Source organism: Panthera onca, chromosome X (assembly GCF_046562875.1).
Source record: "Panthera onca isolate mPanOnc1 chromosome X, mPanOnc1 haplotype 2, whole genome shotgun sequence".
Classification (NCBI taxonomy): Eukaryota; Metazoa; Chordata; class Mammalia; order Carnivora; family Felidae; genus Panthera; species Panthera onca.
In genome coordinates, this window is record NC_138357.1 from 30,796,257 (window position 1) to 30,820,808 (window position 24,552).

Sequence of the window (24,552 nt, forward strand, 5' to 3'; positions counted from 1 at the left end):
AAGTGGGAAAACAGCCTATATGGTACTCCCTTCAGGCTGGTCAGGGTCATGTGTGCTAGGGACTATCCGTCCATCTTTCTTCCTGCTCCCACTTGCAAGGGGAGAACATCTGGGAGTTCAAATGTATGCAGATAGAGAGGCTCAAAGAAACCAGTGTGTCCTACAAATTGGCAAATGGAAAGATGATGAATGGCCTCCTGAGCGTATAATCCAATATTATGGCCCTGTCAGCTGGGCAGACGTTGGGTCCTGGGGCTACCGCACTCCCATTTACATGCTAAACCGCATCATCAGACTGCAAGCGGTTGTAGAATTTATAACCGATGAAACTGCCAGAGCTCCTAACTTGCTAGCCAAGGAGCAAACCAAAAAAGCGCAATGCTATCTATCAAAATCACTTGGCCTTAGATTACCTGCTTGCTTCTGAGGGAGGTGTTTGTGGAAAATTTAACCTGAGCAACTGCTGCCTACAGATCGATGATGAAGGAAAAGTCATAGAGGAGATGACAGATGGGATGAGAAAGGTTGCTCGTGTCCTGTCCAGACCTGGGACGATTGGAACCCTGGGGAGTTATTTGGAGGATGGTTTTCAACTCTCGGGGAATTCAAAACCCTCATGGGAATTATCTTTCTAATTTTGGGAGGGTGCTTGATCTTACCCTGCTTAGCCCCCTTGGTTGTACGGTCTGTCTCCAGTCTCATTGAGGTCATGGTTGAAAGAAAGATGGCCACGCGTGTAATGATGTTCTGGAAATATAAACCTCTAAACCAAGATGATGCTCTTTGACCCAAAATGAAGGGGTCTGAGCATCAAAGGGGGGAATGTGGTAGGGTCCCTTCACTAAGGAGAGAGAAAAAAAAGGGAGAAAAAACTTCAAGGTAACCTGGCTATGCGCCTACGTGACAACATCCCTCATGACCTTGTAAACTGAGATTACTCAATCAGACTGCGTGTTTGTGTGTGTTACCATATACGGGAGACAAAGAAATAGAAAATGTATAAAAAACTATGCCACGTGACATTTGGGGCTCAGTTCTTCTGGTACGAACCCAACTTAGTGGTGCTGACACGAATAAAGTTGCTTCCTGGAAATTAAAAACCTCTGCGTCACGACTCTCTGTGCGAGAATCCAGCTACATCGGTACTTATTTTTTTTTTTTAAAGTTAATGTTTATTTATTTTTGGGAGAGAGACACACACACAGAGCGTGAGTGGGGGAGGGGGACCCAGAATCCGAAGCAGGCTCTGGTCTCTGAGCTGTCAACACAGAGCCTGGTGAGGGACTCGAACTCATGAACCATGAGCCCATGACCTGAGCCTAAGGTGGATGCTTAACAGACTAAGCCACCCAGGTACCCCAGTACTTATTTTTTAAGTGTAAATTTGTACCTTTTGATGACCTTCCTTCAATTCCCCATCCCCACCCCTTCTAGTAACCACAAAAGCTCATTACTTTTTCTAAGACCTTGATTTTTTTTTTTAAGATTCTACATGTAAGTGAGATTATACAGTATTAGGGCACATAAAATATTAATGGATCTTCCCTATATTTTGCAAATACAGTGAGAGTTATTTTATGAAATCAGTCTTGGAAATATTTAACTAGAACTACGTAACCAGCCCATACCTCAGTTGGCCCACTTTGTGCTTTGGCTTAGGTTCATGCAGATTTGACCTCCGGTAAACTTGGGTCCCCCCAAACTGGGCTCCAAGCGCTGGCTTTTTTAGACCACATACCCATGCGGCCGAAGGAGCACGTACTGACACGGGACAGGGAGACGAGGCCTCAGCTAACGTTTTCCGTTGAGTCGGCCTGGGTCGGCACGAGGCCCACCTTCGGTTGGGCAGCGCCCCCCACCAGAAACGCCACCTCACCCAGGTGTATGTGACCCAGGGTGAAGCCTCCTCCGGGAGGAATCCCCACCTCCCACACTACTGGGGATTTTTGTCTCCTGTGCTCTGGCAGCCAGTTGTTTCCTTCCAGCCCCCGTTAAGTGGAGCTGACGCCCCAGCAGATTCATTCCACGTAGCCGGCAGCCCCCTTCTCGCTCGGCTCCTGGATTAGGCCCTTAGGGAAAGACTGGGCCAAGGTGTGTGTGTGTGTGCGCGCGCGTGTGTGTGTGTGTGTGTGTGTGTAGGGCAGCTGGTCCCTCCTTGGCCCTCCCACTTTACCTTTTCTGTCTTTATACTGTGGGTGGTTACAGCAAAGCAGAGGGTCACTTCTCCTCATCACCATCAGGGAGGTGTTGTGCCGCCTCCCCCGGGAGCACGCCCGTCCTCTTCCTCAGGTGAGCCTCTCTGAAGCTTCGTCTCCCCCAGAGGCTGAAGCCTCTACCTTCTTTCCAGGCAGTGTCCTCACCAGATGTCTGCCCGGGGAGAAGCAGTGGGGGACAAAGCCCAGCGTGCCTGGTGGTTTGAAGCACCTGTTCCAGAGGACGGCAGCCTCCGTCCTGGGAGGGACAGGAGTAGCAACCTCTCTGCCTTTTAGTCACTTCCAGGAGCACTAGCCAGCTCAGCCCAAGGATGGGGGGCCTCCATACCCCTGTGGGGAGAGGCTAGAGTGATGTCGTCTTCAACAGCAGAGGCAAGTGTGACAGCAGCAGAGACAAGCTTGCCGTTTACGAAGGTGACTGCTCCCAGTGTCCTCAGCATTCGGCCTCAGCCTGCCGTCTCCGCCCCGTGGGCTCCTTTACCTGCCACGGTGGTCCCCAGGGAGAAGGACATCCTCTTGTCTCAGAGCGCTGAAGCGGAGGAAAAATAAGTTCCCCTTTACCCTTCTATGTCTGGCTGTGTAGGGCAGCACAATTCGGACCCCCTCACCATACACGTACCTGTCTCATTGGAGTGTGGATTAGTTTTGTTTTGTTTGGGGGGGGGGTGGAGAGAGAGAGAGAGAGAGACAGTGGGAGAGGGGTGGAGAGAGAGAATCCCAAGCAGGCTCCGCACTGTCCGAGCGGAGCCCATCGAGGGGCTGGAAATCACAAACTGTGAGATCATGACCGGAGCCTAAATCAAGAGTCAGATGTTTAACCAGCTGAGCCACCCGGGTGCCCCTAGTTTTGGTATTTTTAAGAAATAGAAAACTCACAAGTTTTTTTGCCTCCTAATCGTCTGAATGGGTTTCTTTTTTAAAAGATTTTATTTTTAAATAATCTCTACGCTCAACGTGGGCTCAGAGTTACAATCCCGAGATCAAGAGTCATGTGGTCCACCACTGAACAAGCCAGGTGCCCCTAACTGACTAAAAGAATTTAGCTGAACCTGGGTGGTTCAGCTGGTTAAGCAACCAACTCTTGGTTTTGGCTCAGGTCATGATCTCACGGTGTGTGGGTTCAAGCCCCAGGTAGGGCTCTGCGCTGACAGTGCGGAGCCTGCTTGGGATTCCCTCTCTCCCTCTCTCTCTCTCTGACCCTCCCCTGCTCTCTCACTCACTCTCTAAATAATAGATCGATAGATAGAATTTATACAGAAGACCTGCCCCAGAAAGAGAGCTATCAGCCTAGATAACTACAGTGTAAGGTAAAGTAGGTGTGGTTGCCCCTCTGGCAACTACCAGTGTGTGTTTCCGTTTGTTTTTTGTCTGTCTGTTCTCTGCTGCCCACCAGGCCCTTAGGATGGTGGCCAACTATGCTAGGGACTAATGCTGCGTGTGCGGACACTCGTCCTCAATATCTGGGAGGGACGGAAAGATGAGGAAGCTCTAAACCTAGGCCAGCAATCCAGGTCCCAGGGCACAGCCAATGGCTCGTGGAGTCACGGATTCCAAATACAAGCAAACAACTATCAATCCATATCTATATGCAAAGGGTGAGCAAGAGTGAACAGCAGGACTCCCCGCCTTAAGCGAGGGGTGGCTCAGTGCTGAGAGTGAGAGAGAAACCTAGAATGAGCAGCCCTTTGATGAAGAGTTCCGTGTAGGAAGGTAGTGAGAAGTCCTGATGCGCTCAACCTGGGTGAGCAATGCCCATGCCTGGAAGGCTCTGGGTCCAGGGGAGGGCATGGCTCCCTAGAGGCTGGACTTCTGCGGGATGAACTCTGTCTTGTAGACCACCCCCCGGCTCTGGGCTTGTGTTCCCTCGTCTGTAATATGAAGGGAATGGACTGGATGCCTGCAAAAGTCCCTTACAGAACAGAGAGACTACTGTGACTTCCTTGACCTGGGAGTTCCCCAGAAGACAAGGAGGTCCTTTTTTTTTTTTTTGGAAGAGCAGCATGAAATGATGAGACTGGTTCTCGGTGTTGACCTTTTACTACAGGGCCTGTGAACATTTGTCTCACTTGCCAAATGAAAGCGGGCTTGGGTGACAGAATATTCCACAAAGGAGAATAAGTGCCAGTCTGCTGAGAGGAAGTGGCCGAGGCAAGGACCGGCTCTCGCTGGGACACCTTACCGCCTGGGCTTAATGGGGGTGAGCAGAAGTCTCACTGAACCCCGATGAAGGTAATGGCACGCAGCATTCCTAGGATGAGGGCTATGTTACCATAGCAACTGACTCCCGAGGCGTCCGCTCCAGGCGTTGAGAAGCCCAGGCCACATGTGGGCTACAGCAGGTCAAAGGAGGCCAAGTTTAGCTAACCTAGCAGGAAATGCAGTGGAGGATTCTATTTAGCTCTCTTATTCCACCTCCGGGACGCCAACGTTCCCCAGAGGTATCGTATCAGCACCAAACGACTGCAAGGCAGGTCAGCGCATCCACGCGTGTGCTCCGAGGACGCCCAATGATAAGCACGACGCCCCATCACCTCAATTCTGGCAAACGTACTTCTGTTCTTCTGAAGACCACTGAGAACAAACTCCATTCCTCTCTTTTGTACACATTTATAGTAATCATTATCTTTATTTAAAAGGTCACTTTTCAAGGGCGCCTGGGTGGCTCAGTCAGTTTAGCGTCCGACTTTGGCTCAGGTCATGATCTCACGGTTTGTGAGTTCAAGCCCCGCATAGGGCTTACTGCAGTCAACAAGGAGCCCACTTCAGATCCTCTGACCCCCTCTCTGTGTGCCTCTCCCCTGCTCGTGCTCTCTCTCTCAAAAATAAATAAAAAACATTTTAAAAAGTATTTTTAAAAAAGTCACGTTTCATATCTGTTTGAGGGACCAAACTTTTTTTTTTTTTTAATGTAGGGTCCACAAGCAAGGTGGGGCTTGAACTCACAACCCTGAGATCGAGTCATATGCTCTACCAGTGGAGCCAGCCAGGTGCCCCCGAGGGACCACTCTCTTACATCGATTTTTTTCCTTTATTTTAGAGAGAGAAAGAGAGCATGAGCAGAGAAGAGGGGCAAAGGGAGAGAGAGAGAATCATAAGCAGGGTCCACACTCAATGCCGAGCTTGATGTGGGGCTTGATCCCATGACCCCGGGATCATGACTTGAGCCGAAATCAAGAGTCGGACGCTCAACCAACTGGGCCACCCAGGCAGTCCTGTATTGATTTTTTTTTAAGTACTCTCTACACCCAACATGGAGCTCGAACTCACGACCCGGAGATCAAGAGTTACATGCTCTATTGACTGAGCCAGCCACACTCTTGTATTGAGATAAAGAATTGTTTCTGGTCCCTCCCTTTCCTCCTGACCCTTTGTTTCTAAGTACTTGTGGTTAAAATAGTTGTTTAGAATTTTGATTGCCAGCTACTTCCAAGTTCAATCTGTAGTGAGACAGGTCCTAAAGGTGCAGTGACAAGAGAATTGGGAAGCAGGGGGCTAGGACTCTCCAGGAGCCGAGCACCGGTCCCCTGGCTCAAGCCTCTTTTATTTTTGCAAACTGTCTGATAACAGCAAGCACGTACAAATAGTATTTGGCATCTTGACAGGTCGTGCACCTGCAGTGTATTCCATACTGGGTCATGAGTACATCTGGCGCCAGACAAAACATTCTTACCCCAGACCTGGTGCCCATATGATGTCCTTCTGGAGAGAACGAGCAGTCCCGGCAGCTTTCCAATCTGCTTTCAGTTCCTTGCTGCTCCGTCCCTTTCCTTCAGGACATTCTTACGGTACCTCTGGCTTCTTGTTCTGCAACACAATCCTCTGATTTAACTGATGATACTTGTTTGATCAAGATCCAGGTTACATAAATCTAATTTTAATCAAAAAATGTTACTTCCCCCAAATAGTTCATGAGTTCTTCCTACTTAATTTGACCATCAACCTTCCAATTTTGAAAGTTCGCTGGCATGTGTTGTTTACTGTGGAGAACAGTAGAAAGCAAGACTACATCCAGAACTATTAGATTACTGTAAAAATTACTGAATCTGCTGCACTCCTTGTTGTACTTATAACTTTTCAGTCAAAACTAACAGCTACAGGGGGCGCCTGGCTGGCTCAGTTGGTACAGCATGCAAATCTTGATCTCGGGGTTGTAAGTTCAAGTCCCATGTAGGGTGTAGAGATTACTTAAAAAAAAAAAACTTAAAAAACCCTAAAATCTACAAAAACAACCTATCTCAGGTCGATGAAGTTGTTGGTGGCCAGTTTCTAAAGATTTTTTTTAATGAATCAGAGTTATTTCCATATCTCAGAATAATTCATTCTTGATCTATGCCTTTGGGATATTTGAAATGTACCTTAAGAGAAAATTTTGGGGGGGGGGTGTTAATTCATTTGGGGGACTAATGAAGACTTCTCTCTTTGCAGACCTAGGCTAAGTGTAAATTATTATCTACAGCGATGTTCTGCTTATTTCTTGTGCCTCAAGCCACCGCTCTGCCTTAATACATGTGGCGTCTGAAAGAAGGAAAGACAAGTTTAAAAACATCGTGGATGTGACAAAAATGCCATGCACTTACGGGAAAGCTATTCATTTTTGTTGTTGTTTGTTTCTTCCAGGCAGCCCGGGCTTCAAAAGAGACTGCTCTTTGTTCGTGTGTGTCTCACCGGATGTGAGGGTTAACCGAGGGGTTTGTGCTGAGTAGTTTCTGGCTTTCACTCTCAAGGTGGGAAAGCTGAATGTGGTTCTTCCAGTGGCCAGAGCAGAGGTGTCAGGACTGGGTCTGTAACAGGACTGAGGTCCATAAAGAGAGTCATGACACCGAGGCTTTTCTTTCCGGGAAGCAACTTTATTCCTGGGCTCAGTGGATTCGTACCCAAAAAACTGAGCCCCGCGCACAGCTGGGTATAGCCTTTTATACGATTTCTACTTCTTTGTCTCCCATACATGGTAATATACAGACATACAGTCTGATGGGGCGGTCTAGGTGACAGAGTCGGGAGGAATGTCACATAGGTGCACATAGCCAGGTTACCCTCCCTTGTCTTGAGGTTTTCATCACATTCCTTTGGGAGGGGCTCCACCACATTCCCCCCCTTTGATGCTCAGACTCCCTTATTTTGGATCAAAGAGCATCATCTTGGTTTAGAGGTTTATATTTTCAGAACATCATTACACGCGTGGCCATCTTTCTTTCAACCATGGCCTCAATGACACTGGAGACAGACCATATGACCAGGGGAGCGAGGCAAGGTAGGATTAAGCAAGCTCCCAAAATCAAGAGGATAATTCCCATGAGGGTTTTGAATCCCCCGAGAGTTGAAAACCATCCTCCAAATAACTCCCCAGGGTTCCAATCGTCCCAGGTCTGGACAGGACACGAGCAACCTTTCTCATCCCATCTGTCATCTCCTCTATGACTTTTCCTTCATCATTGATCTGTAGGCAGCAGTTGCTCAGGTTAAATTTTCCACAAACACCTCCCTCAGAAGCAAGCAGGCAATCTAAGGCCAAGCGATTTTGATAGATAGCATTGCGCTTTTTTGGTTTGCTCCTTGGCTAGCAAGTTAAGAGTTCTGGCAGTTTCATCGGTTATAAGTTCTACAACCGCTTGCAGTCTGATGATGCGGTTTAGCATGTAAATGGGAGTGCGGTAGCCCCAGGACCCAACGTCTGCCCAGCTGACAGGGCCATAATATTGGATTATACGCTCAGGAGGCCATTCATCATCTTTCCATTTGCCAGTTTGTAGGACACACTGGTTTCTTTGAGCCTCTCTATCTGCATACATTTGAACTCCCAGATGTTCTCCCCTTGTAAGTGGGAGCAGGAAGAAAGATGGACGGATAGTCCCCAGCACACATGACGCTGACCAGCCTGAAGGGAGTACCGTATAGGCTGTTTTCCCACATATGCAGTATAGGCCACCTGGAGCCTGCCATTCGATGTTGTCCCAGGCCTCTCGGAGATGAGAGAAGATAAACAAGGGATGAAGGTCTGGCTCGAGGTGACCCGGAGACCCCCACCATTGGGTTTCCCAGGTGATTGAATTATAAAACCTTTTGACTTCAGCATGATAAGTTTCCAACAGGGATGGTGAACTTTTTCCCCCATCGGGCAAGACGGTTCTTCCCAATGATTGAGGTTTTGAGAAGCCAAACCCTGGTAGTAGAACTGGGGTATTTTGTTCCATTATAAGGCTCAGGGGATCTAATTCCCTGGCCTCCCCTAACCATGGATCCCCCACGCTGGTTCCCCCACATACATAACATGAAGAGATCTTTAGGGTCTGGGCTATAGTCTCTGCAGGGCTAGAAACCAGTTCCCTGCTGGGACTGAAATGGGAGGGGCACTACTTATTTCTTCATAGAAGGAGTGGAAGACTTGATGGGACGCGGTCAGATGGGTGGTAGTGACCCTCTTGAAATACAGCACAGTCCCTGGGTCTCTGTCTCGCCCATAGATTCGGATGCCAAATCAGGTGCCCCATTGCCACTTGTAGCCTTCTGGGTTAATGATGGTGAAATTAACAGGGTTACAGGTGTTTTTTTTTTTAATGTTTATTTTTGAGAGAGAGAGACAGAGACAGAGACAGAACACGAGCGGGGGAAGGGCAGAGAGAGACGAGGAGAAACAGAATCCAAAGCAGGCTCCGGGCTGTCAGCACAGAGCCCGACGCAGGGCTCGAACTCACGAACCGCGAGATCGGGACCTGAGCCGAAGTCAGACGCTTAACCAACTGAGCCACCCAGGTGGCCAGGGTTACAGGCTTTTGATTGACAACCTGATGTAGTGTCCCCTTCTGAAGGAGTGCTGTTGTGCCTTTTTTTTCCCCCAAGCAGCCCATGAAACACAGTTCCAACTGATGCATAAAAACTTAGATGTATAGGCACCTAAGCCCTTTTCCTCACATTACGTACTTGTCATTGAGTCGGTATTTTCACTCCCAATCTAAGCCTCCAAACGGTATATCAAGAGTCCTCGGGCCCTCCATGATAAGTGCCCGCTTTTCTCGCATAACAAGTGCCTCTGGGCCAATCCCTATAACTGCACATACATCAAACAGTATTGACACCGGACGTTTGGGGTCAGTGATTTGTGTCTGGCTGATCAAGCCCCCCCTCCATCCCGGTAGGATCGGACTTTTAATCAATCTTCATTTGGGGAGTCCTGCAGGTCAAAGCAAGTATATTGACTCCCCCACTGGCAGATAGCATAGGTGGTCTTATTGTGTCTGCAGGTCCCCAAGGTCTTTCCCTGGCACGAGAAGTGGGTACGGTATAGTAAGGTCCAGGTGACTCCCTGGCCTGACCTGGTTATGCGAATACATGGGTCACATGATGATACAAACGGGGTCCAGATTAAAAGCAACTAATACCAACAAAACATCCTGCCCACTAGAGGAGAGAGAACGCTAACAGAAACCTCTCACCACATTTCCGGCTGGCTGGGGCGATCTCTGCCAACCCGATAGCAAGAAGTAGGGCAAAAATTGCAGTAACAGTGAGAGACAAGGGGTGGCAGCGCATCACAGTAAGAGCGCAGATAGGGACAAGGACAGTCTGTTTATTTCACCGGACCTGCGATTCCCCAAGCTTCTGCTGTGTGTAGATTAGTCAGCTTCCGGAGTGACTGAAGCAGGGCTGCAGTGTCCCAGCTGCTCCCAGGCCTCTGGAAATGCAGATTGCTTCTTCCGTACGGTCAGCTTGCACGGCACCCACGGATCAGGAACGCACTCCCAGTTTCGAGATGCCGGCTTTGACTCTGCTGTGGTGAATCTGGGGACCCACCTCAGCCACCTTTACTGCAGTAGAGGTGGACAAAATGACAGTGAACGGGCCCCTCCAGGGGCATTTGAGTGGTTGAACATTCCGCTGCTTTACCCATACGGCATCTCCTGGCTCAAAGGAGTGAGCACCTGTGGTCAGACTCACAGGCGAATGCTCTTTAACCCATCGGTGCAGGGTGGTTACAGTAGAGCCGAGGGCCCGCATCTGCTGCCTCAGGGGTAGACTGCCTATCTCATTTAAATCCCCCCTATGCCCTCGACAATGGGGGGAGGGGGCCCATAAAGGAATTCATAAAGGGAGAACCCAGTCTTAGCGGGGCTGCGCCCGATTCTTAACAAGGAGATCGGCCACACCTGGTCCCAGCGCAGGTGGGTTTCCTGACACGGTTTACTTAAGTGCAGCTTCAGGGTTCAGCTCACTCATTCCCCCTTCCCGGAGCTCTGGGGTCCGCACGCAGCATGTAACCTCCAGGTGATCTTTAACCCCTCTGCCACCAGCCGCACCCCCTCAGCCACGAACGCTGGCCTGTCACGTGACCCCACAGCGACAGGGATCCCAAATCGTGGGATAATTTCCTTTGGAAGTAGTCCGGCCGCTTCTTGTGCCTTTTGCGTGCGAGCCGGGAAGGCTGCCACCCAGCCCGAGAAAGCGCACGCAAACGCCGACGGGTATTGGGGCCTCGGCCCCCGGGAAGCTCGGTGAAGGCCACCATCGCGCTTTCAAGTGGGGCTCCCCGACGCTCTGCACCCCGGGGGCGGCCTTGGGTCCCTGACGTGGGCCATTCCGGGCACACGTTTCACATTGCTCCCATCCCCCCCGGGGCTGGGCCGGAGAGTGGGGGGGATGCGGGCTCACTAGTGTCGAGGGCTGGCCGGCCCACACGGGTGTCCCGATGGAACTGCGGGACGAGAGTTGGGGCCCGGGCCTCAGGAATGGCTACCCGGCCGTCTTCGCATTTCCACCATCCGCCCGGGAGGCAGCTTCCATTTTCAGTCCCAAACCAGGTACTTTCGTGGTGTGAGTAATTCGGCTCCCACTGTGCCAGCGGGGTGGGGAACAGCGCGGCGGTTAAAGCCGCCGATTCCGCCGTTCCTTTGGAGGCCGCGAGCTTTGCCTCTCGGTCTGCCTTACGGTGCCCCCGTGCAGCCGTGGTGTTTCCCCATCCTTCGATGTCCCCGGCAATGCATGACTGCCACCCTTTTAGGGGCCCACAGAGCGTCCAAGAGTGCCAGGATTTCCTTACCATAGTTTACGTCTTTTCCTCCTGAGTTTATTAGACCCTTCTCTTTCTATAAAGCCGCATGCACGTGGAGGGGGGTGAAGGCATAGAGTCTGCGTGTATATTAACACGCGTCCCTGCCGCCAGCTGGAGGGCGCAGCTTCGCGTGATGAGCTCTGCCTTCTGTGTTAAAGTCCCTTGGGGGAGGGGTTTGGCCTCAGTGACGGAATTCGGCGTCACCACGGAGTTCCCTGCACGGCGTTCTCCCTCTTTCACAAAACTGCTACTGTGGGTGAAACACTCGGCGCCGGGGTCCTCGAGAGGCTGGCCCCTCAAGTCTGCTCGGCTGGAGGACACCTCATCGGTGACTTCAGTGCAGTCAGGGTCTGGCTGGCCGGGCCCGACGGGCAGCAGGGTTGCAGGGTTCAGGGTGGGCCCTGCTTCCAGGGGTATGTGCGGGTTCTCACGTAGCATTCCTGATATCTGACCATCCCGGCGTTGGGTGGCCAGTATTGTCCCTTGTACTCCATTAATGTCAGTACTGGATGTGTCGTTCGGACTGTCCATTCTCGTCCCATAGCTAACTCGTCAGCCTCAGACACTAAGAGGGCCGTGGCCGCAAGTGCCCATAGGCAGGGTGGCCAGCCTTGGGCCACGGAGTCAAGCTGCTCGGAGAGATATGCCACCGGGCCATGCCATGACATCTGAGTTAGGACTCCCACTGCAATACCAGTGCACTCATGGACGTAGAGAAAGAAAGGCTTAGTCGTGTCTGGGAGCCCCAAACCAGGCACATTAGTGAGGGCTCGCTTTGTTTCCTCGAAGGCCTTTTGCTGTACTGACTCCCACATCGAGGGTTCCCTCTCTCCCCGCTTTGTAGCCTCATAGAGGGGTTTCATCAGGACTGAAAAGTTGAGTATATAGATTCCACAGACACCTGCGACCCCGAGAAAATCTCGAACCTGGCGTCGGGTTGTTGGGGCTGGGATCTAGCAGATGGCCTGCTTCCTCTCTGGGCTGAGTTGGTGCTGCCCCTGAGACAGGTGGAAGCCAAGATATTTAACCTTTTCCTAACAGATTTGGGCCTTTTAGTTGCTGGCCTGTATTTGGAGGAAGCTGTGATGCGAGCCATCATAACTTGACAGCTCTCTGTGATACAGACTTTCAGCCAAGGCAGCGGGGATAGGACCAGGTCTTGCCCACAGTCACTGTAAGGAAATTGGTCAGGGTGGCCGGGGTCTCTCGCGATGACCCTGAACACTCAGCAAACTAGTTCCTTCTCAAGTGAGCCCTCGGAGAGCCAGCCCACCCCAAATGATGGCCAATTTCACAGAACGTCCAGAGCTTTTCAGGAGTTAATTTCACACCATAATCTCCTGAATATCCCTTTTCGAATTTTCTCAACAGACAGACACTCTAGGGGAGCCGGTTTACTCTCCTTTCCACCCATTTCCTCCCCCTGACAGACAACTTTCATGCACAAGAGAAGAAAAAGGGGGAAGAGGGGCTAATTTGGAGAGGACGTGCATCGCTTTGTCTGTCTCCAGACAGTCTCCTTTCGGAGATATTTCAGGAGCCTCTTGGCATTGGCGGGTTCAGTACCAACCCCTGACCCGGATCAGACTCCCAAGGAAGCCTGATGCTGCCTTAAGCTGTATGAGGTCTCCACGAAACTGTGGATCAGGACTCAACACTGGCTCCAGCCCTTGGTCAGGTTGGAAGCTGTCCATCTCATTCACACACATTCACATAATGACTCCAACCCACCGCCCTACATTCAGCGCCTTAGAGTTGCAGCGTCGTTCCTCATCCCTTGTAGAACTACCAGGGCAACTCGGAGGTGATCAGGCTCCCCTTCTGCCACTTAGGGGCAGGTCTGCCAAAACGAACCTGGGTTCTTACCAGTCTGATGGGTGGCGCTCCTTAAGCTGGTTCCTGGGCCTCACGGGTTCCGTTGGTGCACACGGGGCCCTCACCCCTGCACACCGGGATAGGCTAATCTCCTACGGACCAAGTGGTCCATTGGCGCCAGTCGAGGTCGCTTCTCCCGGCTCTCAGGCTCTACCTCGGTGGCAAAGGAAGTGGAAATGCACCATCTCCAAATCCCGGACACAAGCTGCCAACTAATGTAGTGGCGTTCTCGCCCAGAGAGTCGTGACGCAGAGGTTTTTAATTTCCAGGAAGCAACTTTATTCGTGCTGGTACCGCTCAGTTGGGTTCGTACCAGAAGAACTGAGCCCCAAATGTCACATGGCATAGTTTTTTATACATTTTCTATTTCTTTGTCTCCCGTATATGGTAACACACACAAACACGCCGTCTGATTAAGTAATCTCAGTTTACAAGGTCATGAGGGATGTTGTCACGTAGGCACATAGCCAGGTTACCTTGAAGTTTTTTCTCCCTTTTTTTCTCTCTCCTTAGGGAGGGGAGTCTACCAAACTGAGGATATAATTAATATACGACATGCCTATAGGCAACCGTGCTGTAGGGAATATATGGAAACTGTTAAGAGGGTCCGTCCTAAGAGTTGTCATTACAAAGAAAAGAACCTTGTTCCTTTTTCTTTGTTCGCATCTATAGGAGATGCTGGATGGTGACTAACTTATCGTGGTAATCACCTCACGACGTATGTAAGTCACATTATTATGCTGAACCCCTTAAACTTATACAGGGCTGCGTATCAATTGTATCTTAATAAAAAGGGGGAGATTTTTCTTCAAGAATTCATGCGTCGAGTTTGGAGACGGAGGAGAACAAGATGTCTTTTTTCTGATTTGTTTCCTGTGGCTCCTTTTCCCTTCAGAACTCCATTGAGAGAGCACTAGGCAAACCCGGGGGGGGGGGGGGCGGAAATCAACTCAGCCAAATTCACCAAACTGAAGGGTTTCTTTTCCTGAGCTTTGCTTTGCCGGCCTGACAAAGCAGAGAGGCCCGGGGCTCCCAAGCCCTGGCCAGACCTGCCTGGGAGCCCCGTGCCCGGTCTCCGGGGCCCGCTTTGTCCGGCTGCCTGTCTGGCCTCCCCAGGTCCACCTGTGCTCGACCTTTCCGTCTCAAACCTACTCACACTCTCTGCAGCAAGGCTAATAAGCCCACCCTGAGTTTTCCTTTTCTGCTTTATTTTCTCCTTATTCTATTTTTTTTCCAAATTATCCTTTGATACAATTTAGGGTTTTCTATGGTCACAAACAATCCTCCCTTGATCCATTGACCCACAAATCAGTCATCACTGACTGAGCCAATGAAAATGTTTTTGGAATGACCACATGTAAGAATCCAGCCTGAGCCAGAGTCATCCCCTACCAAAGACAAATTCCATACAATGTCTTCAGAACAGGAACATCAAAATGAAGACAAAAATCTCAGGTTTTAGAAATTCCTCAATAGGATATTCACTAGTGCACTTGGTAGATGGTAAAATTTGAATTTGGTCTCTCCAAGGCATAATTCTCACCTAACACTTCCACGTTCGTTATGTGGGCGAAACTTTGTTAGAAATTGTTTTTTTAGGGGCACCTGCCTGGCTCAGTTGGTAGAGTATATGACTGTTGATATTGGCGTCAAAAGTTGGAGCCCGAGGTTGGGTGTAGAGATTACTTTTAAAAATGAAATAAAATATTAATAAAAGGAATTATTTTACTTTGTTTCATATTATTGACATATCTCAGAGGTTGCAACCCCCCCCATCTCCACTATAATGCACACCTTGCTATGTTAACAATGTTTTCCAGCTGACTTATGAAAGAATTCCAGAAAACTAAAATTGAGGCCTGCTTCTGTCTATACCTCTTTACCAGATACTTAGAAACAACAGTAGGATTGGGCGCCTGGGTGGCTCAGTCAGTTGAGCGGCCAACTTCGGCTCAGGTCATAATCTCGCAGTCTGTGATTTCGAGCCCTGCCAGGCTCTATGCTGACAGCTCAGAGCCTGGAGCCTGCTTCTGATTCTAGGTCTCCCTCTCTCTGCCCCTCCCCTGCTTGCTCTCTGTCTCTCTTTCTCTCTCAAAAATAATAAACATTAAAAAATTAAAAAAAAAAGAAACAACAGTAGGATGGTTTCCATAATTGTGCAAAAGCTTATGTTAATGTAATCTCATAGTCCATTTTTGTTTTTGTTTTACCTTGCCTAAGGACACTGATCCTGAAAAATATTGCTAAGGCCAATGTTTTTTTAAAAAAAATTTAATGTTTTTATTTCTTTTTGAGACAGAGAGAGAGAGAGACTGCACCAGCAGGGGAGGGACAGAGAGAGAGAGACAGAGAGAGAGACAGAATCTGAAGCAGGTTCCAGGCTCTGAGCTGTCAGCACAGAGTGCTAAGCCCAAGGTTACTGCTAAAGGGAGAGAAAACTGTTTTCCATCCTTCAAGGTCTTCCAGCTGGACTAAGATTTAAATTTACTGGAGAGAGATTCACAGGAGAAAAAAACTAAAAGTTTTATGACATGTGCACAGAGCCCAATAGTGAAATTGAGACCCAAAGAAATGACCAAAGCAGGTAGTTTTTATACACTTTAGATAAAGAGAAAAAAAAATCTGTGAGTAGTGGACAGGACCAAGAAACTGTGTTTGGAAGATTCAATTTGTAAGGAATTCTAAACAGAATTTGGGCTGGGGCAGAAAATTAGTAAAAAAGCAACAAGTGTATTTTATGCAGTTTACTAAGCTGTAAATTCCCCATCTATGGTTCTAAGGATGTCTTGTTACCTCCTGGTATAGGGAAAGTACCTTTCACAGGGGAGACTTATTTCCTGCTTCCAAGGGGACAGAGGAAGGTCTGCCTGTCCTTCCTGAATGGCTCTATTTAAAGTAGCTTTACAAGGGGATGGAGAACCATTTATCATGCTAATTGTCAACAAAAGAAAGCCAGAGTAGCCATACTTATATCAGACAATCTAGACTTTAAAATAAAGACTGTATCAAGAGATGCAGAAGGGCATTATATCATAATCAAGGGGTCTATCCACCAAGAAGACCTAACAATTGTAAGCATTTATGCTCCAAATGTGAAAGCACCCAAATATATAAATCAATTAATCGCAAACAGAAAAAATTCATTGATAAGAATACCATAATAGTAGGGGAATTCAACACCCCACTTACAACAATGGACAGATCATCTAATCAGAAAATCACCAAGGACACAATGGCTTTGAATGACACACAGGACCAGATGGATTTCACAGATATATTCAGAACATTTCATCCTAAAGCAGTGGAATATACATTCTTCTCCAGTGCACACGGAACATTCTCCAGAACAGACCAGGTGCAGGAACACAAATCAGCCCTCAACAAGTACAAAAAGATCGAGATCATACCGTGCATATTTTCAGACCACCACGCTATGAAATTCGAAATCAACCACAAGAAAAAAATTTGGAAAGGTAAAAAATACTTGGAGACTAAAGAACATCCTAGTAAAGAATGAATGGGCTAACCAAGAAGTTAAAGAGGAAATTAAAAAGTATATGGAAGCCAATGAAAATATTAACACCACAGCCCCAAACCTCTGGGATACAACAAAGGTGGTCATAAGAGGAAAGTATATAGCAATCCAGGCCTTCCTAAAGAAGGAAGAAAGCTCTCAGATACATAACCTAACCTTATACCTTAAAGAACTTGGAAAAGAACAGCAAATAAAACCCAAAACTAGCAGAAGATAGGAAATAATAAAGATCAGAGCAGATATCAATGCTATCGAAACCAACAAAAAACAGTAGAACAGATCAATGAAGCCAGGAGCTGGTTCTTTGAAAGAATTAACAAAATTGATAAACCCTCAGCCAGACTGGTCAAAATGAAAAGGAAAGGACCCAAATAAATAAAATCAAGAATAAAAGAGGAGAGATCACAACCAACACAGTGGAAATAAAAACAAAAAAAGAGAATATTATGAGCAATTATACGCCAATAAAATGGGCAATCTGAAAGAAATAGACAAATTCTTGGAAACATATAAACTACCAAAAGTGAAACAGGAAGAAATAGAAAATTTGAACAGACCCATAACCAGTAAAGAAATTGAATCAGTAATCAAAAATCTCCCCCCCAAAAAAAGAGTCCAGGGCCAGATGGCTTTCCAGGGGAATTCTACCAAACATTTAAGGAAGAGTTAGCACCTATTCTCCTGAAGCTGTCCCAAAAATTGAAATGGAAGGAAAACTTCCATACTCTTTATATGAAGCCAGCATTACCTTGATTCCAAAACCAGACACAGACCCCACTAAAAAGGAGAACTATAGACCAATTTCCCTGATGAACATGGATGCAAAAATCCTCAACAAGATATTATCCAACTGGATGCAACAATACATTAAAAAAAATTATTCACCACGACCAAGTGGGATTCATACCTGGGATGCAGGGCTGGTTCAATATCTGGAAAAAAATCAATGAGATTCATCCCATCAAAAAGAAAGGACAAGAACCACATGATCCTCTCAACAGATGCAAAGAAAGCATTTGACAAGATACAGCATCCTTTCTTGATAAAAAACCCTCAAGAAAGTAGGAATAGAAGGATCCTACCTCGAGATCATAAAAGCCATATATGAATGACCCAACGCTAATATCCTCAATGGGGAAAAACTGAGAGCTTTCCCCCTAAGGTCAGGAACAAGACAGGGATGTCCACTCTCGCCACTGTTACTCAACACGGTATTGGAAGTCTTAGCCTCAGCAATCAGACAACACAAAGGAATAAAAGGCATCCAGATCGGCCAGGAGGAGGTCAGACTTTCACTCTTCCCAGATGACATGATATATGGAAAACTCAAAAAATTCCACCAAAAAACTGCTAGAACTGATCCATGAATTCAGCAAAGTCGCAGGATATAAAATCAATGTACAGAAATCGGTTGCATTTCTATACACGAATAATGTAGCAACAGAAAGAGAAATCAAGGAATCGATCCCATTTACAATTGCACCGAAAACTGTAAAATACCTAAGAATAAACCTAACCAAAGAGGTGAAAAATCTATACACTGAAAACTACAGAAAGCTTATGAAAGAAATTGAAGAAGACACACAAAAAAAATGGAAAAAGATTCCATGCTTCTGGATAGGAAGAACAAATATTGTTGCAATGTCGATACTACCCAAAGCGATCTACATATTCAATGCAATCCCTATCAAAATAACACCAGAATTCTTCACAGAGCTAGAACAAATAATCCTAAAATTGGTGTGGAACCGGAAAAGACCCCAAGTAGCCAAAGCAATCTTGAAAAGGAAAACCAAAGCAGGAGTCATCACAATCCCAGACTTCAAGTTGAATTACAAAGCTGTAATCATCAAGACAGTATGGTAGTGGCACAAGAACAGACACTCAGATCAATGGATCAACAGGATAGAGAACACAGAAATGGACCCACAGACGTATGGCCAACTAATCTTTGACAAAGCAGGGAAGAATATCCAGTGGAATAAAGAGAGTCTCTTCAGCAAGTGGTGCTGGGAAAAACTAGACAGCAATATGCAGAAAAATTAACCTGGACCACTTTCTTATACCATACACACAAATAAACTCAAAATGGATGAGAGACCTAAATGTAAGACAAGAAGCCATCAGAATCCTTGAAGAGAAAGCAGGTAAAAACCTCTTTGACCTTGGCTGCAGCAAATTCTTACTCAACACGTCTCCGGAGGCAAGGGAAACAAAAGCAAAAATGAACTATTGGGACCTCATCAAATAAAAAGCTTCCGCACAGCGAGGGAAACAATCAGCAAAACTAAAAGGCAACCGATGGAATGGGAGAAGATATTTGCAAATGACATATCAGATAAAGGGTTAGTATCCAAAATCTATAAAGAACTTATCAAACTCAACACCCCCCCAAAAAATAACCCAGTGAAGAAATGGGCAAAAGACATGAATAGACACTTTTCCAAAGAAGACATCCAGATCACCAACTGACACATGAAAAAATGCTCCACATCACTCATCATCAGGGAAATACAAATCAAAACCACAATAAGATACCACCTCACACCTGTCAGGATGGCTAACATTAACCACTCAGGCAACAACAGATGTTGGCGAGGATGCGGAGAAAGAGGGATGCTGTTGCATTGCTGGTGGGAATGAAAACTGGCGCAGCCACTTTGGAAAACAGTATGAGGGGTCCTCAAAAAATTAAAACTAGATCTACCCTATGCAATTGCACTACTAGGTATTTATCCAAAGGATACAGGTGTGCTGTTTTGAAGGCACACATGCACCCCCATGTTTATAGCAGCACTATCAACAATAGCCAAAGTATAGAAAGAGCCCAAATGCCCATCGATGGATGAATGGATAAAGAAGATGTGGTATATATATATATATATATATATATATACACACACACACACACACACACACACACACACACACACACACACAATAGAGTATTACTCAGCAATCAAAAAGAATGAAATCTTGCCATTTGCAACTACGGAGATGGAACTGGAGGGTATTATGTTAAGTGAAATTAGTGAGAAAAAGACAAATATATGACTTCATTCATATGTTAAGTGAAATTAGTGAGAAAAAGACAAATATATGACTTCATTCATATGTTAAGTGAAATTAGTGAGAAAAAGACAAATATATGACTTCATTCATATGAGGGCTTTAAGATACAAAACAGATAAACATAAAGGAAGGGAGGCAAAAATAATATACAAACAGGGAGGGGGAAAAACATAACAGACTCTTAAATATGGAGGACAAACAGAGGGTTGCTGGGAGGGGTTGTGGGAGGGGGGATGGGCTAAATGGGTAAGGGGAACTAAGGAATCTACTCCTGAAATCATTGTTGCACTATATGCTAACTAACTTGGATATAAATTTAAAAAATAAAATTTTAAAAAACATGAAAAAAAAGAAATGAAGAACAATGGAAAACATGAATATTTAAATCTAAATAAACATTGACTAGGGGCGCCTGGGTGGCTCAGTCGGTTGAGCATCCGACTTCGGCTCAGGTCATGATCTCGTGTTCATGGGTTCGAGCCCTGCATCAGGCTCTGTGCTGACAGCTCAGAGCCTGGAGCCTGCTTCAGATTCTGTGTCTCCCTCTCTCTCTGCTCCTCCCCCGGCTCATGCTCTCTCTCTCTCTGTCTCTCAAAAATAAAATAAAACATTAAAAAAAATTTAAATAAAAAACATTGACTATATAAAATTTTAAAAATAATAAAAATAAAGCAGCTTTAGGGGCACCTGGCTGGCTCAGTGGGTAGAGCATGTGATTGGGGGTCACAAGTTTGAGCCCTGTCTTGGGCGTAGAGATGTCTTAAAAAGAAAAAATAGGGGCGCCTCGGTGGCTCAGTTGGTTAAGTGCCCGACTCTTGATTTTGGGTTAGATCATTATCTCAGTTTGTGGGATCGAGCCCCACATCGGGCTATGCACTGACAGCGTGGAGCCAGCTTGAGATTCTCTCTCTCCCTCTCTCTCTCTGCCCCTCCCCTGCTTGTGCTCTTGCTGTCTCTCAAAAGAAATAAACATTTTTTAAAAAGAAAGCAGCTTCAATCCAAAATAATCAATATGCCATTTTGGTATATTTTGGGGTGGCTTACCCTGGGTCCCTTAGGAACAACATGGTGGTTGCCAGAGGGGAGGTAGGTGGGGCGTGGGTTCCATAGATGAAGGGGATTAAGAGGTACAAACTTCCAGTTATAAAATACTTCAGGATTTCATAGGGATAAAAGTACAGCATGGGACATATGGTCATTAGTGTTTTGATAACGTTGCACGGCGACAGGCGGTAGCCACACTTATCGCAGCGAGCATGTCGAAACGTATAGAATTGCGGAACCACAATGTTGTACACCTGAAAACAACGCCACGTTGTCAACTCTACTTCGAAAGAAAACCACAACTGCAGCGGGAGAGGGCTTCTGTCTCATGGGGCTCTGTTGGGGCGCAGGGGTGTCCCTTTTCTCCTCGGCCAGGACTGGAGGCCAAGATCAGCTCTTGAGGGTGACCGTCATGGCTGCAACGTGTCGGGAAGCCTTGTTTTCCTCCGTGAGACTTTTTGTAGTTGTGAGGCCCTATTTGGGTGTTACTAGGCTAGGGCCTTCAGGGGCAGCACGGGGCTCAGGGTTTGGGGCTTTCCTTAGACACCACCAGGCTCTTGTGCGCTGATCCGGGGCTACGTTGCCCCAAAAGTGGCTGGGCCTCCCCCCCCCCCCGCCTGCTGCACAGGCGAGGACGCGCGCCCACACAACATGTAGTCACCTGCCACAGAGAGGCCAGTGAATGAGGGGGACCTCTCCGTCCCAGGCGTCCTACTGCTTTGGCCCGCCGAGTAGATGTTACCTGGAAGAGGGGTGTCCAGAAATGGTGACGCCTATTGTGGAAGGGGCATCTGAGGCCACCTAACCGAGGAGGAAACACACCGTTTTTCCTTGCCTGGATTAACTTGGGGGCCAGTCTGGCAGCTCCAGCTATCTGCCCACACCTGTGCCTCCTGGGCAGGGTCTGGGGCAGGAATGCAGGGCCCAGGGCAGTGAGCAAGACCCGGGAGTGGGTTCTGGGGGAGAAGGAACACTGCAGGTCTGACAGTGCACTGGCAGCAAGCTTTTTAAAAAAACGCCTGCTTTTTAAAAAAAATTTTTTAATGTTTATTTATTTTTGAGAGAGAGAGAGAGAGCGCATGAGGGAGAGAGGGGCAGGGAGAAGAGAGAGACACAGATTCCAAAGCAGGCTCCAGGCTCTGAGCTGTCAGCACACAGCCCGACGCGGGGCTGGAACTCACAAACGGCGAGGTCATGACCTGAGCCGAAGTCGGACGCTCAACCGACTTCGCCCCCCAGGCGCCCCCACAAAGTGTGCTTCCAAGCAGTTAGCTGCATCCAGTGGGACAGCTCTGGGCCCACACGATTGTGGGCCGTGCCATGCTGCCTGGGCACAAATCTCTGGCACGTTTTCTACATCGAAGTACCTACTTCATCAGTTGACAAAATAGTGTGTTAGAAAGTTTCAAAAAGTTCTAAAAGTATTTTCTTCAGTAAGACAAGTTCTGAGAGCATCTTATTTTGTTCTAAAAGCAATAAACTACTCTCTGTGGGGAAAAGGGGGGAAAAAAGCGACCGCAGGAGGCCCAGGTACTTGGACTTTATGCTGGACCCTACCTATCAGACTCAGCCTCACTAAACATACATCTGTTGCTCGTCTGTTGCGTTCTATGTGTGGATTATTCCCTAACTCCAGTGTCAAAATATCCAGCCTTAGGCCAACTCACCTTAGGAGGGAAAGCCTCTTCTATTGCTGCTATCAGCCCCTGAACATTGGCCTCAGTCTGAACCACTTCCTGGTCATTCTTAGCAGGGTCTGGAAGAAATTCTGGTTATCTCTTTACTCTGTAGGGAATGGCGGCCTTACCAGGAGGCTATCTGGCTTGTCTGTTAATTACAGTATAATCATGGGTAGGAAGAACACCCCTTAGCAGCTAATCACGGTCCCTGTGAGTGAGGTTGTGAATGGCCACTAAGATTTCCAATATTTTTTAAGATGTGGGAAATGCCTGGGGCTCCTGGGTGGCTCATTCGGTTAAGCGTCTACCTCTTGGTTTCCACTCAGGTCATGATCTCGCAGTTCGTGAGTCTGAGCCCCTTGTCAGGCGCTGACAGCACGGAGCCTGCTTGGGATTCCCTCTCTTCCTCTCTCTCTGCCCCTCCCCTGCTTGTGTGCTCTCTCTCTCTTTCAAAATAAACAAATACAAACTTTTTAAAAATGTAGGAAATGCTTGTGATGAAATGTCAGAATATCAGATACAATGTGGGATACAGTAGTACTTGGAAAAGAAATTATAGGAAAACAACCTGAAAAATAACATTTTCATTATTACCCTTGGATATTTGGCAGGGCTACAGTTGAGGTTAATATGCTTTTCTATTTTTCATTCTTTATTTTGAGAGAGAGACCGAGCAGGGAAAGGGCAGAGAGATGGGGAGAGACAGAGAGAATCCCAACCAGGTTCCATATACTGTCAGCACCGAGCCTGACATGGGGCTCAATCCCACAAACCCCGAGATCATGACCTGAGCCAAAATCAAAAGTCTGATGCTCAACCGACCGAGCCACCAGGCGCGCCGAGTTTAATAAGTTTTATTTTTGGTGTCTTCATACTTTCCATATAAATCACAATAATGTGTTACCTTTTTTAAATATTTTATTTTTATTTAATTATTTTTTAAATGTCTATTTATTTATTTTGAGAGAGAGAGCATGAGCGGAGAAGGGGCAGAGGGACAGGGAGACAGAGAATCTTAAGCAAGCTCCACTCTCAGCGCAAGCCTCACATAGTACTCAATCTCACCAACCATGAGATCAAGACCTGAGCCAAAATCAAGAGTCAGTCGTTCAACCAACTGGGCCACCCAGGCACCCCTAAAGATTTATTATTTATGTATCTATTTTTTTAATTTACATCCAAGTTAGTCAGCATATAGTGCAACAATGATTTCAGGAGTAGATTCCTTCGTGCCCCTTACCCATTTAGCCCATCCCCCCTCCCACACCCCCTCCAGTAACCCTCTGTTTGTTCTCCATATTTAAGAGTCTCTTACGTTTTGTCCCCCTCTCTGTTTTTATATTATTTTTGCCACCCTTCCCTTATGTTCATCTATTTTGTATCTTAAATTCCTCATGAGTGAAGTCATGATATTTGTCCTGGGCTGACTAATTTCGCTTAGCATAATGCCCTCTAGTTCCATCCACGTAGTGGCAAATGGCAAGATTTCATTCTTTTTTGATTGCTAAGTAATACTCCATTGTAAATATATATACCACATCTTCTTTATCCATTCATACATCGATGGACATTTGGCTCTTTCCATACCTAGTGATTTTGAGTAAACTCTACGCCCAACATGGGGCCCAAACTTAACACCCCTGAGATCAAGAGTCCAAGACCTACCAACTGAACCAGCCGAGTGCCCAATACGTGTCACTTTTGTTATTGAGGAAGAAGCATTTATTTGGGGAAGGCCAGGAAGACCTTCTACCCACGCTTCAAGAGTCATCTTAAAATCTACCTCCTCCGACTGTTTTCATATTTGTACTGAAGTAAATTCTGCCTTCTTTGCACTTCCATATATTGCTTTATTACTTACCTGTGACATTTGCCTTGTTCTAGATTATATGTGATTTTAACTCATGTATTTTCTTTCTCTCCATGACTTGCTTATATCTTTGGTGCTTGTTTTTAGTACATAGACACATTTATACAATTAAATGCCATGAGGTACATGCACGAACGTGTGCACACACACACAATAGAGAGGGAAATAGGGAGGGAAGAGGAGGGAGAGAAGGAAGGAAGGAGGAGGGAGAAAAGACAGGG

The 24,552-nt window shown here is 47.0% G+C and overlaps 1 long non-coding RNA gene and 1 other non-coding gene across 4 annotated transcripts in view; one reads left to right on the forward strand and one right to left on the reverse strand.

Moving 5' to 3' along the window:
* Nucleotides 1–1,176: 1,176 nt before the first annotated feature.
* Nucleotides 1,177–24,552, reverse strand: part of LOC145714555 (uncharacterized) — a 44,384-nt gene continuing 21,008 nt past the window's right edge. For 2 of the 3 annotated variants that reach the window (XR_014136884.1, XR_014136882.1), the window contains exons 2-4: nucleotides 6,791–7,005; nucleotides 5,884–6,017; nucleotides 1,177–2,742 (exon numbers count right to left, since the gene is read on the reverse strand). This is a non-coding gene — a long non-coding RNA (uncharacterized LOC145714555). Of the gene's footprint in view, nucleotides 2,743–5,883; nucleotides 6,018–6,790; nucleotides 7,006–13,122; nucleotides 13,840–24,552 lie in introns of those variants that run through there. The other variant, XR_014136883.1, reaches the window with a different exon arrangement.
* LOC145714782 (small Cajal body-specific RNA 20) lies at nucleotides 21,099–21,241 on the forward strand. Its single transcript, XR_014136989.1, has one exon.